The following is a 15,400-nucleotide window of genomic DNA, read 5'->3' as shown; positions in this document are numbered from 1 at the left end:
CAATTTTTCTCATTAACCCACATCAAAAGTACAAACTATTGTTATTTCTTAAAATTATTAAATTATGCAATATTAAATGATCAAAATTACACTAATTTAACTTTCCAGTTTTAACTATTCTATGCTGAAGCAGTTAAATTTTCCTAATTTTTATATTGGGTTTAGTTTTATTCTACTGATCATTGAATAAAGACCTATTGATAAAGAATCACTCATCTTTTAGCTTTTTTTCAATTTCACTCTAACATTTTAATTTCGTTAATTTCACCCAAATACCTTTTGCCTAAATTACTAAATTAATCTCTTTTTCATTTGAAAAAAATTTAAATAAATTATTTATTTTAAATTTTTCGAGTAGAAAAGAGTTCAAATAAGTATTTTATAAAAAAATTTATGAATTTTTTTCAAGTGAAAAAAATCCAATTTTATTTTAAGAGTAGAATTAAAATCCAAATATGTGAATTTTGGAGCAATTAACAAAATTGTAACGTCCGGATGAAATTAAAAAAAAAACTAAAAGATGGATGGTATTTTTGTCATTAGGCCTTGAATAAATCAAGTGCAGTTTTATTCACTAATAAATAACTCTTTAAAAGTAGTTTTTATATAGATGTAACGCATGGATATTTTTCATTATGAAAAATTCTTACCTAGACCTGGTACATGAAAAATTTATGGACATATCCAATAAGATGTTAGAGAAATAAGAAGAAAGAAAAAATAATGAGAACAGAGAGAAAATTGTATTAGATTTTCTAAAACCTTATTGGATAAGTGCATGAAAAATTCATGGATCAGGTCTAAATTAAAATTTCGGAATTTTTAGACAAATTCCTATAGAATACCTAAATATTCTCAACAACGCCTATTGACTAAATTAAGCTAGCTGAAAAATTCTTACCTAAACCTGGTCCATGAAAAATTTATGGACATATCCAATGAGGTGTTAGAGAAATAAGAAGAAAGAAAAAAATAATGAGAACAGAGGGAAAATTGTATTAGATTTTCTAACACCTTATTGGATAAGTGCATGAAAAATTCATGGATCAGATCTAAATTAAAATTTCAGAATTTTTAAACAAATTTCTATAGAATACCTAAATTTTCTCAACAACGCCTATTGACTAAAGTTAGCTGAAATTTACCACGATTACATATAAATAGGAAATCCATATTCTTCAAATCATAAATTTTAAAATACAGAGATATTCTCAATTTCCTCACAACCATTTCTTTCAATTTCAGAAACAAAAAATCGAATTTAAACTGTTTCTAACACAATCAATCACATAAAAAGCTTTGATCCATGACATTTCTTAGATTTCAATCATATTTTGAAAAAAAAAACAAGATGATCAATAATAATTTGAAAAAACAATTGGCGGCGACGGAGACAGCGAGTTTTGGGGTTGGAACTGTGAATTCAAGAAATTGTCTTTCGTTTCAATTGGGATATTAAACACTTCAAGTCACTGAACTTATTTGTTATTACAGAAAGGATATCAAACATCATTTTGTTACAAAAGAGTCACTAAACTATACATTTTGTTACAACGAGATGTCACTCATATAAAACGCACCGTTTTGACACTAAAACGCACCATTTTTGCTTATGTGGCAAGCCGGAATTACAAATAGGAATATAACTCATTGACATTTTTGTAATTCACGATAAGTTTAATGACCTTTTTGTAACAAGATTTGACCGAATCCGCCGTAGTGTCCTCCCGTTGTAATAAAAGGTATAACTCAGTGACCTTTTTGTAACAAAATAAAGTTTAATATCCTTTCTGTAATAACATATAAGTTCAGTGATCTAGGGTATTTAATATTCGTTTCAATTGTAATCACGATTAGAAGAAGGTGTTATTAATGAAAGAGTTCGGCGGCGACGAAGATGGTGGGTTTTGGGGTTGGAACTGGGAATTCAAAAAGAAACCATATATTAATGCCAAAAGTAGTGCATCTGAATCTGTTAGTGGTGGCGGTGGTTTCTGTTTTCCTTTGAAGCAAGCAGCCACCGCTGGTTCGCTCGCTCTTATCGTAGAAATTGCAAAAATATGCTGATTCAGTGACAACGATGACTACACTGTCAGTAATTTGATTCACTGTAATCTGAAAACTTTCTGTTGTATCTTTTCTTGTTACTGTTTGTTAATCGATAATTTCAATGTTGAATGGTGGTATTTATACTTCATTTTTTTATTGCTACACAGATGTTTTCCTTCCATCGTGCTTTGGCTTTCTTGGGGATTGGTCGCCTGTTTTCATTCCCTTATTTTCACGGTTATTTCGCCCAGGTCACCTCGTTTACTATAATTATTTTCGTGGCGTATTAAAGGCTATCTTAGCCCCCCCCCCCCCTTTCTTTCATTTAATTGTCTATTTTGTCATCTTATGGCTTTTTTTCTCCCCTTTATGTTGTGTCTTCTTGATTTCTTTCTTCCTTAATCCATATAAATAGCCTTTGTGTCACTACAAGAAATTCGTTATATTGTGATAAAAAAATTTAGTGATAAAATAAATTTTGTCATAATACAGTAACAAGAAATGCGGAATCTGGGAAAGAAAGTTGGAAAAGGAGATACATGGAATTTATGTTCGAAATGCATAACTGTGGCAGAACCATCCATGGGACATCATGAGGTGACCACAATACTTCGAAGATAGTTGATAGCATTCACGATTTGGAAATTAATTGGGCTAATCATTACTACATGGGTGCATACTGATGTGCATTGATTCATATTTTAATATAATCATTTATCCTTCATTTACTTGTTCGTAGTGTTTACTATGGTTTGATTGAATAATTTATGGTATGTTTTTGTAGCAGATTTGTAAATTTTGTTGGTATTTTATCTTCAGGTTTTGGGGTCAGGTTGGGTTGGATTATTAAGGAAGTATGCGTAGAGCCAACACATATGTGGTGACCAAGGACTCATTCAAATCTCCCTTTTCATGTAAGTGCAAGTTTGATAGTTTTAAAATTATTGTGGTGTCAATTCAATTAATTAACTATTGATAATTATTGAAATTGAAACTCTGTTTCGATATTGGCATATGATGAAAGTTATAGTCAATATCTAATTCGAATTGTAATTTTTGTAGGTATTTCTGTAAATGCAGTGTTGGGTCCAGCAGTAGCTCAAGAGGAGGGGGGGGGTGAATTAAGACTTTAAAACTTTTTTGCTAAAATATCATAAGCTATTAGCTTAAGCAGATAGAGTTTTAGTCAGGTCAAGCTAATGAAATATGAGAGATTTAATAGCTTCGAGAGATCAACTAAAGAGCTATAGAATTAGCTTAAATTGATAAGTTCAGGCAAAGGCAAGCTAATCAAATATTAAAGATTTGATAGCTGTATAAGATCAACTGATAAACTATGAGGTTAGCTCAACCTAATTTGTATAGCTTCTTGTTTAAGCTAGACAAGTATAGAAGAACTTGTTAGCTTTAAAACAAGATCAGAAGATAAACCTGTTTTTGCAAGAGTTAAAACACAGAGATTTGAAAATAGATTTAGTTTGAAAAACTCTTTCAAAACTAATCAATCAGTAAACTAAGTAGTGTAAAGAGCTAAAGCGAAAAGCATAAAAGATCAAGCCAGATTTTTATAGTGGTTCGGCAACCCTGCCTACATCCACTCCTTAAGGATATCCATCCTTAAGATTTCCACTCTTCAGTCTCTATTACGGGCTAGAGACAAAGACTTAAGAATACAACCCTAATTCTACCCAGAAGCTAGTATGTAACTTACAAGCTGATTTCTTTAGCTTCAACAAACTATTTCCCTTTGAGAATGAAGATTTAGTTCTACCCAGAAGCTAATCTAATCCTCACAAGTGTTTATAAATATTTGGTTGTAATAACTCTCACTCAAAACTACCCCTCGTTTCTTTGAGATGGAAAACCAACTTATGAAGCACAATGATGGTGGTGATGATTTTCTCTCTTGATGCTCCCACACTTGATAAATGGTTGATGGAGAGGTATATATAAGCTCCAAGAATCTTCTAGAATTAGGGATGAGTCATGTGTCTTGATTCTTATCCATAAATGCAAGGTGTGCAAGATGCCAAATAGAGGAGCCTATAAATGCTGAGCTGGCCTAATTAGCTTTAGGACAATTTGGTTGGTAGTAGCCTGACAATAGTACACTGCTGCTCTTGTTTGTTTGTGTGCCAGCCTGACAGAAGTACGGATCCAGCCTGTGTGCAGAAGCTGAGCTGGAAATCCTCAAGCTAATTCCAAAAATGCCCTCCAACTATTTACTTGTATTTCAAGATAGAATAATCATGAACCTTCTAGAACATGGGCCTTACAACACCTGGATAAACAAAATTAGCGAGCTTTAGTTATCATCAAATAAAGGCCTTTAGCCAACATGCAGTGACCATCATTAGAATCCAATGTGAAGTATGCTACAAACATTTGCTGAGCTATGAGTTAGTACCACAACAATAAAGATATTTTATACACTGTAATAGAAAATTTTGTATTCCTGTTTAAGTAATCCATTTGTCTTATGTATTGATTTATCTTTAATGTTACTTGTACTGTATTTTTCATCAAATATTAATGTTATGTGGATAGTTAAAGAGTGTTATTATGTTTTTATATATTGTTGTATTTGTTTCTCTATGTTATCATTTTTTTTCAAGTAAAAAATATATTTGTATTTAATTTTATATGATTCAATTTTAATTCTAATAGAATTTCATTAAATATTGTTCGCGTGGAAATATTTCCAAACTCGAATCTTTGAATTTATAGATGGGTACTGTGTGGATCGATGCTTTAACCGGTTCGGTCCAAAAAGTTGAACAGGGTTTGATTTATCTATATTAAAACATAATCTGGAGGTTAAGAAATCCAGGCGAGATTATTGTTTGAACTACTCCTACTCCTAAATTAACCAACCGCGGAGGTTGGGGATAGAAAAGTACAGGGCTTAGTTTGTTTTTGATTGATGATTTGAGTTTTTTTAATACAAACCTAAAACTAGCTATTTATAGGGGACAAACCCTAAAATAGAAAACCTAGTCTAATGAGATACAATCTCTTATTTAGATAAATACTAAACTAAATAATTAAGATAATGACTAAAAATAAGATAATGATTAAAAAAGATAACTATTAAGCTAAAATAAAAATAAAAGGATAATTGATGGCTTTTGGCCCAAAAACCCGAATTAGCCCATATGAGCTTTTTTTGGACCAGTGTAAACAATGTCCCCTACGTCTTTTTATCTGGATGGCCAAGAAGGTGAAGAGACGTATTTTTATCACATGTCTTGAACTATATCGGCGATTAATTTCATAATCATTCCATTTTTATTTCTCATAAATAATCGGTCAAAGTAGACCGAATAATAATGCGGACATGGGACGAGAAACTGAGTTTCCACCTTATTTTTGTTGAGTCGTGAAAGTAAATAAAAATTGGCCGATCAAAGTCCAAAATTTACCACATCTGCTTAATCGGCCATGATTACTTAAGCAAAATTCTGGTCCCTAATCGGTCTAATCAAAGTTGCTTAGCTCGTCCATAATTTTCCACTAATAGCATGATGGAGTTGGTCTTATCAAAGTGGCTTAACTCATACATGACTTTCCACTTTTAATTATGATGGGCGATCACTTTTTTATTCTCAATAAAAGCCAACTTTTGTAATTTTTACATAGCAAACAATCATGCAAGTTTGACTCCCCTCCCAAAGCTTTTATATAATCGGCATATTTATGTATGCAATCTCCTAATGGAGTCCCCATGACATGCTAGTCTTTCATCAGTCCACTATTACCGATTAAATCCAGAGAGAGTACATAGCAAACTAATTATAAAATCGGCCAAGTCAACATTTTTATAGCCAAAGCATTAAAAATATCTTCCACTGATTCATGCTTTTTAATTGGCCATTATGTTAATTAGCCGATACAATCCTCGTCCAAATAAACTAATTTAATCGGCGACTTTACAGTTTAATCGCTTATGACATAACCTTATCTCCATTAAGACAAAAGCTATGTACATAAAAACTGTTCCATTTTGATCGCCCATTCAAATTTCATTGCCACCAAACAAGACAAATGCCCTTTTTAATCATTTAATTCATTGAAGACTCATTATTAATATTCTCTATTACCATTTGACCGGCTTTGCTCCCAGTGCCTTGACTCGTCCAATAATCTCGGTCGGTTTACTAAGTATTGGTCTAGAGATTTGGCCATACCCTCTCAATATCTTGAATCGCCCTCACAAATGCTCAACAACTACCCTCTGTTGGTGACAATGATACTCTCCCTCTAGTACCTATTATACTCGCCCTCTAAAGGTTGAAGAACTCCTTTATTGAAATGCCCAATCACCTCGCCATACAAAGTAATCACCCACTGGATCCCCAAATTTCAAAAAATTAATTTAAAAGGACTCGCCAAAGTGAATGACAATTGGCTATTCCCCCCGACATTTTGAATTGTTTTGCACGCCGAACTTGTTTGGATGTTGCCCTCATTTAGCCGATACCCCTTGGACTCCGAGTCTATTTGGTGTATGGGGCAACTCGGCTCTTCTATTGGAAATCTCGGCGATATGTTATCCTAACATGACTTTCGTCATGCCCCCAGCATCTTGACCCCCCTAAAGGCATATGGATCACCTGACAATGTGCAACCCACTTCGCCAAAAGGTATATGGATCACCTGTGTACTAAACACCTAAGAACTTGTTACTCACCTGTTGGTACCTATTATACTCGCCCCTCTATTGACTTCCTTTTGAATGATCGTCGACGTCATCAACTTGAAAGGACCCATCAAGGTGGATGGTGACTGATCGTGCCCTCAACATTTAGATTCCCCCAACGCCGAATAATTAGTATAGTACTCAACATCTAAGGAATTGAAGGCCAAGGACTCGGCACCTGGAGACTTGGGGATTGAGAACTTGGTACTCTCCCTCTTGTACTTATTATACTCGCCCCTCTACGAAGAATCGGTATAAGGGCGAATCCAAATATTCACTAACCAATTTTGGATGTCAAACTTGTTGGGTTTTTTCCTAGCCGATACCCTATAGACTATTGAGTCCATTCGATGTTTGAGGCAACTCGGCCCTTGTATTGGCATCCTTGATGATACGTTACCATGACAAGACTTTCACTAATGATTGAGATACTGGTATTCGCCTTTATCTCCATTTGAATGATTGTGTATTCACCCATCATTATTTTGGTGGTCTCACCCACTTGATTCATCGCCCATCAAGTACCCGCTGATGTTTTAGGCTATCTCATCACACTTATGAAATCGGCGCGTGACTTTGAGGGGCGAGTGGGATGTAGGTCGCGGACATAGTCATTTGTCTCCTCCTCATGTACTTGGTTTGGATGCTTGACTACGAGGTCGACGGTCTTTATCCCAGCGGGGGGTGCGTCCCCAAGCGGCTGTAACTCGACAGTCATTGTTCTAGCGGGGGGTGCATAGGTTCCCAAGCAGCTGTAACCCTGACTTGTCACCCTTTGTCATGATCGCCTCCAAGCCTGAGTTTGAATCGTCCAATGATGTGCAACCTTCTTCAGATTAGACCTTCTAGTACCCAACATACTCATCCCTTATATGAAGACTCGGCATATGGGTGATTCAAAATACTCATTGACCCATTTTGGATGCCGAACCTGTTGGGTTGATGCCCTTGTTTGGCCGATACCCCCTCGAACACCAAATCTATTCGATGTTTGGGGCAACTCGGCCACTCTATTGGCAGTCTCGACGATACATCGCCCTGACAAGACTTTCACCAATGATTTTATGAACACTTGTTAAGGTATCAAGATCCGCCTTTATCTCCCTTTGAATGATCGTGTGACCATTCATCATTGTTTTGATGGCCTCACTCATCTGATTAATCGCCCATCAAGTACCCGCCGATTTTTTGGGCTATCTCATCACTTATGAAATTTGCACGTGACCTTGAGGGGCGAGTGGGAGGTAGGTCGCGGACATAATCATTTGTCTCCTCCTCATGTACTTGGTTCGGATACTTGACTACGAGGTTGACGGTCTTTGTCCTAGCGGGGGGTGCGTATGTCCCCATGCGGCTGTAACTCGACGGTCATTGTTCTAGCGGGGGGTGCGTAGGTCCCCAGGCAGCTGGAACCCTGACTTGTCACCCTCTGTCATGATCGCCTCCAAGCCTGAGTTTGAATCGCCCGACGATGTGCGACCTACTTCGGATTGATCTCGCTATGTTAACAAGTGCACCTGTAACTTTCCTTCGTTGTTCCGGTTTTTGTGCTCACCATAAACGCATCCCCAGTGGAGTCGCCAAAAGATGTTTGCGTGGAAATATTTCCAAACTCAAATCTTTGAATTTATAGATGGGTACTGTGTGGATCGATGCTTTAACCGGTTCGGTCCAAAAAGTTGAACAGGGTTTGATTTATCTAAATTAAAACATAATCAGGAGGTTAAGAAACCCAGGCGAGATTATTGTTTGAACTAATTCTACTCCTAAATTAACCAACCGCGGAGGTTGGGAATAGAAAAGCACAGGGCTTTGAAGTTTGTTTTTGATTGATAATTTGAGTTTTTTAATACAAACCTAAAACTAGCTATTTATAGGGGGACAAACCCTAAAGTAGAAAACCTAATCTAATGAGATACAATCTCTTATTTAGATAAATACTAAGCTAAATAATTAAGATAATGACTAAAAATAAGATAATGATTAAAAAAAATAACTATTAAGCTAAAATAAAAATAAAAGGATAATTGATGGCTTTTGGGCTCAAAAACCCGAATTAACTCATATGAGCTCTTTTTGGACCAGTGTAAACAAATATTAATATATTATTTACCAGAAAAATAATGACAAAAGTAAGTTTATCAAAATAAAAGTTAATGGTTAAAATTGTGACAAAAAACTGTCAAGTGATGAAATTTTATCACTAAAAACATAGTATTTATTATGAAAAATTAATATTAATGTGATAAAAATTAATTAATTATGATATAATTAATTGTCACAATAGATATTTAATATGATAAATAACTTTTATCACAATAACAAATTTGTGATGACAAACAATTATTTTGTCATAATAACGTAATTGAGACAGGGTTGTTTTGACGAACACAGTGACATACATAATTTGCCACAATATGTCATTTGTGATAAAATTTGATTCTAACGTGATGAATTTCTTCATCACAATAAGTCAATTTTCTTGTAGTGTGTGTCTTTGTTTTTCTTTTTCACAACTCTCGGCTATTTTTCTTGCTTCTTCTCTGTTTTCTCCCCTTTTGTACTTTCCCTTTTTTATTTTTTAAAATGGCCAAGAATATCTTTGATGCGATGGACGACGGTTTGCTCAATGATGATAAAATTGTTATTCTGTTTTTTCCGCTGGAGGAGTGCCATTCTACGCCCTTCTACTTCCTTTAACATATATATGTGCAGCTTCTTATAGGTCGCATGTGTTCCGCGTAACTTCAATTCTCAAATCTTGAATGACTAATGTCTAAGCCCCATTAAGGTGAAAAAGAGGTTTATAATGTTTTATATTAATTTTTTTTTCGATCAAATATATTGAGGTCATTGGATTTTAATTTTAAAATATACCGAACTCGAATTTATTTTTCTAAAATTTTTGAAGTTTGATATTTATATTAAATTAAGTATTTACATATTTAATTTAAATAACGTGACCAATTAAATTGAAATATTTAGAGAATATTTTTTAGTAGAATGCTGAAAACCAGAAATCAGGATTGCATATGAGCATTTCAACTAGATTGACACCCTCTTAGCAAAAGAATTACGTTTCTGGAAATAAGAAAAAAATAATTGTAATAACCTAAATTTTTGAGGTATTACGTGTAGTGCCACGAGGCATAATTGTAAAGATTAAGAACGAGAATATTGGAGTAGGATTGGATAATAAGGACTTAGACCGAAGCGGGTCTATTGGAATTATTCTAAAATAATAATATAAATGGAAAATTATTATGCGATAAATTGGATTTAATCAAGACAAAAAGGGCGAATAAAATAAAATAAGTTGGAAAGCCAGAGCTAATAATATTTGCGTCAAGGTCCGTGAAATATTATAAATAAATGATCGTCAAAGTTTCGTAAGTATACGAAATCGTTTTAGAAGAAAGTTTGACGATTAGTTAAGAATAAGGGTTAAAGTACACATTAGCCACTTTAAAGGCTAAAGTTGACTTTTAACCATAAACTTCCGGAGTAAGTTGTGTTTTACTCTATTTTCTCAAGATAAAAAAATAATATCGATAAAGTGGTTATCGATAATCATTAAAATGAAATATTGGACGAAAAAGTGAGAAAAAATACAAGTTAGCTCAAAATGGAAAATTGAGAATATAAAATAATGAGGTAGAGAAATAATATTATTTATTTGGATATAAATAATACAAAATTTATCGAGTTTGAACGATTAAGCGATCGATGGACTAAATTGGACGAAAGAAACGTTATAAAGTGAATGTTGAGGAGGTGGCAAAGTGAGGGACTAAATGAGACCTTTGCCATAAATATATATACCCATTTCTTTTAGAGGTGGCCATGGGCCGGGTCAGCCCGTGAACCGGCCCGGAACCGGCCCGGTCAAACCCGGACCGGAACCGGTCAAACCCGGAATCAGACTAAAACCGGCCCGGAACCGTACAAAGGGCGGTTTCGGGCCGGTTCCAGATTTGTTGAACCGTGACCCGGCGGTTCCGGGTCGGAACCGGCGGTTCAAGGGTCGAACCCGTTAATAAAAAATATATATTATATATTTAAAATATATATTATATATTTAAAATATATATTATATATTTAAAATATATATTATATTTTTAAAATATATATTATATCTTTAAAATATATATTATATCTTTATTATATAATATATTTACTTTTTGCAATAAAATATATGTTATATTTATTTTAGTAAAAGTTTTGGTTAATATTTTAACTTTTTTTAAAAAAAAATTATTTTCTTGTAATACTATCTCCGTGAGTTATTTTATTGTTAAATTACATTTTTTAGTAATTAAATTTTAATTTTATTTTTAATTTTTTTTCTAAACCGTCTTAACCCGGAACCGGAACCGGAACCGTCCGGTTCCGAACCGTCATAGAACCGTCTCTTAGGCGGTTCCGGGCCGGTTCCACTTTTTCTTGAACCGTTCGGAACCGCCGGGTTATGAACCGTGGCCACCTCTAATTTTCTTTTGATTTAAGATTAGAATCAACACATTTTTAACTCTCAAATTCGTTCTCCCTTTTCCTTTGGTGATTAACATATGCAAAAATTTCAATCCTCCATAACTTTCTCGTTTCTCTACGGAATTGGACGATTCTTGCGGCCACGGAACGAGGAGAAGGAGAGCTACTGATCTAGCCCTATTATTCAAGGTAAAAATCACAACTTGAGGTTAGGGTTTCTGAGTTCTATTTCGGTTTTAGAGCTAAATAAAGGTTTTGGTATAATTGATGTTTATAGGAGTTTATTATAAGCTTCCATGGGAGAATTTTGATGGTGATTTTGGAGCATGAAGGCTTCGGCATGAGGATATCATTCAAGGTGAGGAATTTCTGAAATTTGTGAGGTTTTGATTGATAAATTAGATGATGAAAATGGCATGTAAATTTGGCATTCAAATGAAGCCTATGTGTTTGATGAATTAACAATGATAGATCATGGAATTGTGTTGATAGTTTATTAGAATTTTGAATGAAAAAGGATAAGGAGTTTTGGCCATGAAGATGAAATGATGATAAGTGATTGAACTTGGATTTATATGCTTTGATTGAGAGTGTTTAGAGCTGAATATAATTTGGTTGTGGGTTGATAAATGTTTGGTAAAATTTTCATTGAAAATGAAATGATGATTTAGTATAGGTAAACAATTCATGTTCATATGAGTTTGGACTATGATTCTGCCTTGAGTTGTGATTGACATCGATGGTGTAGAGGCTGAGTTAGGTTGTTGTAAGAATATGATGTTGATAGATTAGTCTTGATGCATAAGAACTTCCATTCCATTCGAATGCATGAACAATAATTGACGATTGGCAGAATATCATACTGCAGAACAGCTATATTTCGAGAGCAATATCTTGAGTTATATAATTCCAAATCAAGTTCCGTTTGTTGGTACGGAAACTTTGAGATGTTAACTACAATTGTCTAACTTTAAGTTTTCTCTAATTCTGCCTCTAAGGTGATCAAATTGAGCAGAACATTTTATTGCTCAGAGCAGGTCTGCAGTTTTATGACAGCCCTATGTAAAAACCTTATGGGCTAGATTCCGACACCTTCGGGTGCGAATTTCATTCCGAGACCTCAATGAAAGTTGTAGGCGACATTCCGAACTTTAAGAATGTCAATTTTTTTTTGGGTTCGAACTATTTTTATATAAGAGTTTTGTTAGCCGAAGTAGACTAGAAAAATAGCTTTTTGATAAATTAGTTATACTTAGAAGTTTTATTAATTCGTAGTGTTATCGAATTTGCGTAGACTCAAAGATGCGACTATCGATAAGGCTCGAGGCGAACGGATCAAAATATCGTCAAGCTTATTTTAAGAATTTAGATAGCAAGTGGTGAGTACACTTTAAATTACTCGTCAATATTCATAAAGCCGCGTATTTTCATACGAAAGGCTATATGAATATTTATATATTTGAAATGTATGATATAAAATGTATTATGTATGTATGTTTTGAAAACGATTGCTTATGAATTATGTTGTTTTAAATAATAACATGGTTATATGAAAAGATCACAAATGTTAAAGTACCGGGGAAGAGTAAAACAATATAATATGAAGTCAAATATCAAATAATATACAAGAAAAGTATTAGTTCATTCCTATATGTACTATTATTCATATACTTATAAAGAAACATAGTACGTTTCTATACGTACTTTTAATTATAATCAATACCCTATTGTGCGTGTGTTATAAATGTATGCTCTTAGATTGTATTGTGCATGTCATGGTCCATAAAGGATCAAGAAAACCCAACATAAATCATCAAAATGATAAATACATGAGATAAGAAAAGTGTACTCTGACATATTCAATAATAAGAACTGAGATACAAGGTGGAACTCGGTAGAATTATCATGGGACCTGTATCTCATCCATTCTCGATGATAGTCCTCGGAACTCATACAAAATAAAAAGTAAGTGCGATACATCGAGAATCAATACGAAACAAGATCGAGATATAATGTGAACAAACACTCCTATTAAATGTCAATAGGAATTATATGAATCGACAGTTAAGTTCAAAAGACTTGCAGGGTGCAGAGTCCGAATGCAGACACGAAGGTAACTCGGTTGAACTATCTCGGGACCTGTGTCTGGTGAGTAACTCGGTTGAACTATCTCGGGACTCACAACTTGGGATTAAGTAGTGGCATGAGTAGCTCGGTCGAACTATCTCGGGACTGTGCCACATGGTTGAAGGTAACTCGGTTGAACTATCTCGGGACCCAACCATAAGGATCAAGTCACAAGAGACTTGCCAATGATTTAATTCGATTTAGAATCATGATGATATAACCTAAGATTTAAGAATTCGATCGAAAACTATTGCAACAAAACGATAAAGAAAAATATCAACACCATAATAAGAAATCAATGACGTCAAATACGTATAAACTATAAGTTTATGAAATAAACAAAGAGTTATAAAGGAAAGTAAAGAGGGTATGCAATATGATTTCAAAAGAGTATGTTCTATATATAAAATGGGTTTTCAACGGATTTTAATCCTTTATGTGATATTGCGTGTAATTTGGTGAACTCACTCAGTTTTATATTGACCCCGTTGCTCCTCCCATTTTTCAGGGATAGCATGATATGATTTAGAAAGTCAAGCTTCCGAAGTTTTAATTCTCGGAAGTCACTTGCACAAGAAGTGAAAGAAGGTTTTCATTCTAGCAGTCCGCAGTAGTCTAAATATTTTTGTCTATGTATTTGTATAACGCATTTTGACTCTGATGTTTTTGTAAAATAGGGTCACATGTATTTTTATATATGAAATATGATTTGATTTACGAAAAATTTACACAGGCTTTTAGGCTTTCTATGGGTTTCGGAGCTAACACTCCCATTCCCTAGCGCCGGTCGCGACTCATAAATTTTGGTCGTGACAATAATATAAATAGAAAAATGAATACATATGTTTGAAAAAATAAAAAGGAAGCATCTAATAAAAACTGATAAGAAAAACGATATGAAGTCCTCCTATGAAATTTATTAGAGATTATCTTATTACAAAATGTTGGGTCTGAATCCCACAAAAAAAAAAGAATTCGTAGAGACTCTATGCTTAGCTAAGCTATCAGCAGCAATATTTCCTTTTATGAAGATACGGGAAACTTGAAAATTCATTTAAAAAATAAACTGAAGACATTTCAACCATTATCTTTTTAACCAACCAAGACACAACCTTTGATTTGGAATTAAACAATTGAACCACATAAGAGGAAACACATTTTGGCCAAAGATGACGCCGACCTTTGTGCCAAGCTATTTCAATTGATTTCATCATCGCCATAAATTCATCCATATAAGCAAAAGAGACCTTAATACTGAAAGAAAAATATCCTCTTCAAAACCCCCTTTAACTTCTAAATATTACCACTACGGCTCCCGCAATCCAAAAGTGGAACGTTTAGTATTGAGTTTTATCCAACCCTCGGAGGAAGATTCCAATAAATTGGAATCAATCTAGGAGCTCTTCTCTTATTGCCTTTAATTTAAAAACTAGATAGAACGCAAATTATTCAATGAATTGTATATATTACATATGAGAAAGAAGCTTGTCTCTTTAATCCTTTTCCGAATCAATCGAAGTATCACGTGACTATTTGGAAATTCATCCTCAAATATAAAAGAATTACGTATTTTCCAAATCACCCAAATGCTGCTTATAATTGCAGTATTCCAGAACAATTTCACCTGAGAATTAAATCATAAAGTCGTAGCATCAACTACCAAGTCAACCGCTGAACCAATACCGAAGAGATGAAAAACAACTTGCCAAATTTGAGTAGCAAAGTTACATCTCAAAAACTAGTGGTTGGACGTTTTTTCCACTGCATCATGTTATCGACAAAGAGAAGGGAAATTTAACCCCTTTTTTCATGTTATCACCAGTTGGTAATAATCTGTCAAGTATAGCTCTTTAGAAGGTAGGAGATCTTAAAGGAGGCAAAAAAATCCTTCCAAATAAAAGATGTCAAAGGACTTCTCGCCGAGGATTTCTAAGCAGCTCATACATTTGTTTGACAGAGTAAATTATGTCTGTTGCCGGTTTTTAAATACAAATATCTTGATCATTACAACAAGGGGAAATTTGAGAAATATTA

General features: G+C 34.0%; 1 long non-coding RNA gene across 2 annotated transcripts; it reads left to right on the top strand.

Moving 5' to 3' along the window:
• Positions 1-11,274: 11,274 nt before the first annotated feature.
• On the top strand, positions 11,275-14,044 carry LOC126659570 (uncharacterized). Of its 2 annotated transcripts, none has more exons than XR_007635013.2 (3): positions 11,275-11,428; positions 11,517-11,597; positions 13,875-14,044. It is a non-coding gene; the product is annotated as an uncharacterized LOC126659570 (long non-coding RNA). The 2 variants fall into 2 exon arrangements; XR_007635014.2 differs by lacking the exon at positions 13,875-14,044 and adding an exon at positions 12,534-12,725.
• The last annotated feature ends 1,356 nt before the right edge of the window (positions 14,045-15,400 follow it).

Source organism: Mercurialis annua, linkage group LG8 (assembly GCF_937616625.2).
Source record: "Mercurialis annua linkage group LG8, ddMerAnnu1.2, whole genome shotgun sequence".
In the NCBI taxonomy this organism is placed as follows: Eukaryota; Viridiplantae; Streptophyta; class Magnoliopsida; order Malpighiales; family Euphorbiaceae; genus Mercurialis; species Mercurialis annua.
The sequence above is the reverse complement of the archived record's forward strand: the minus strand, read 5'-3'. Positions and strand labels throughout refer to the sequence as shown.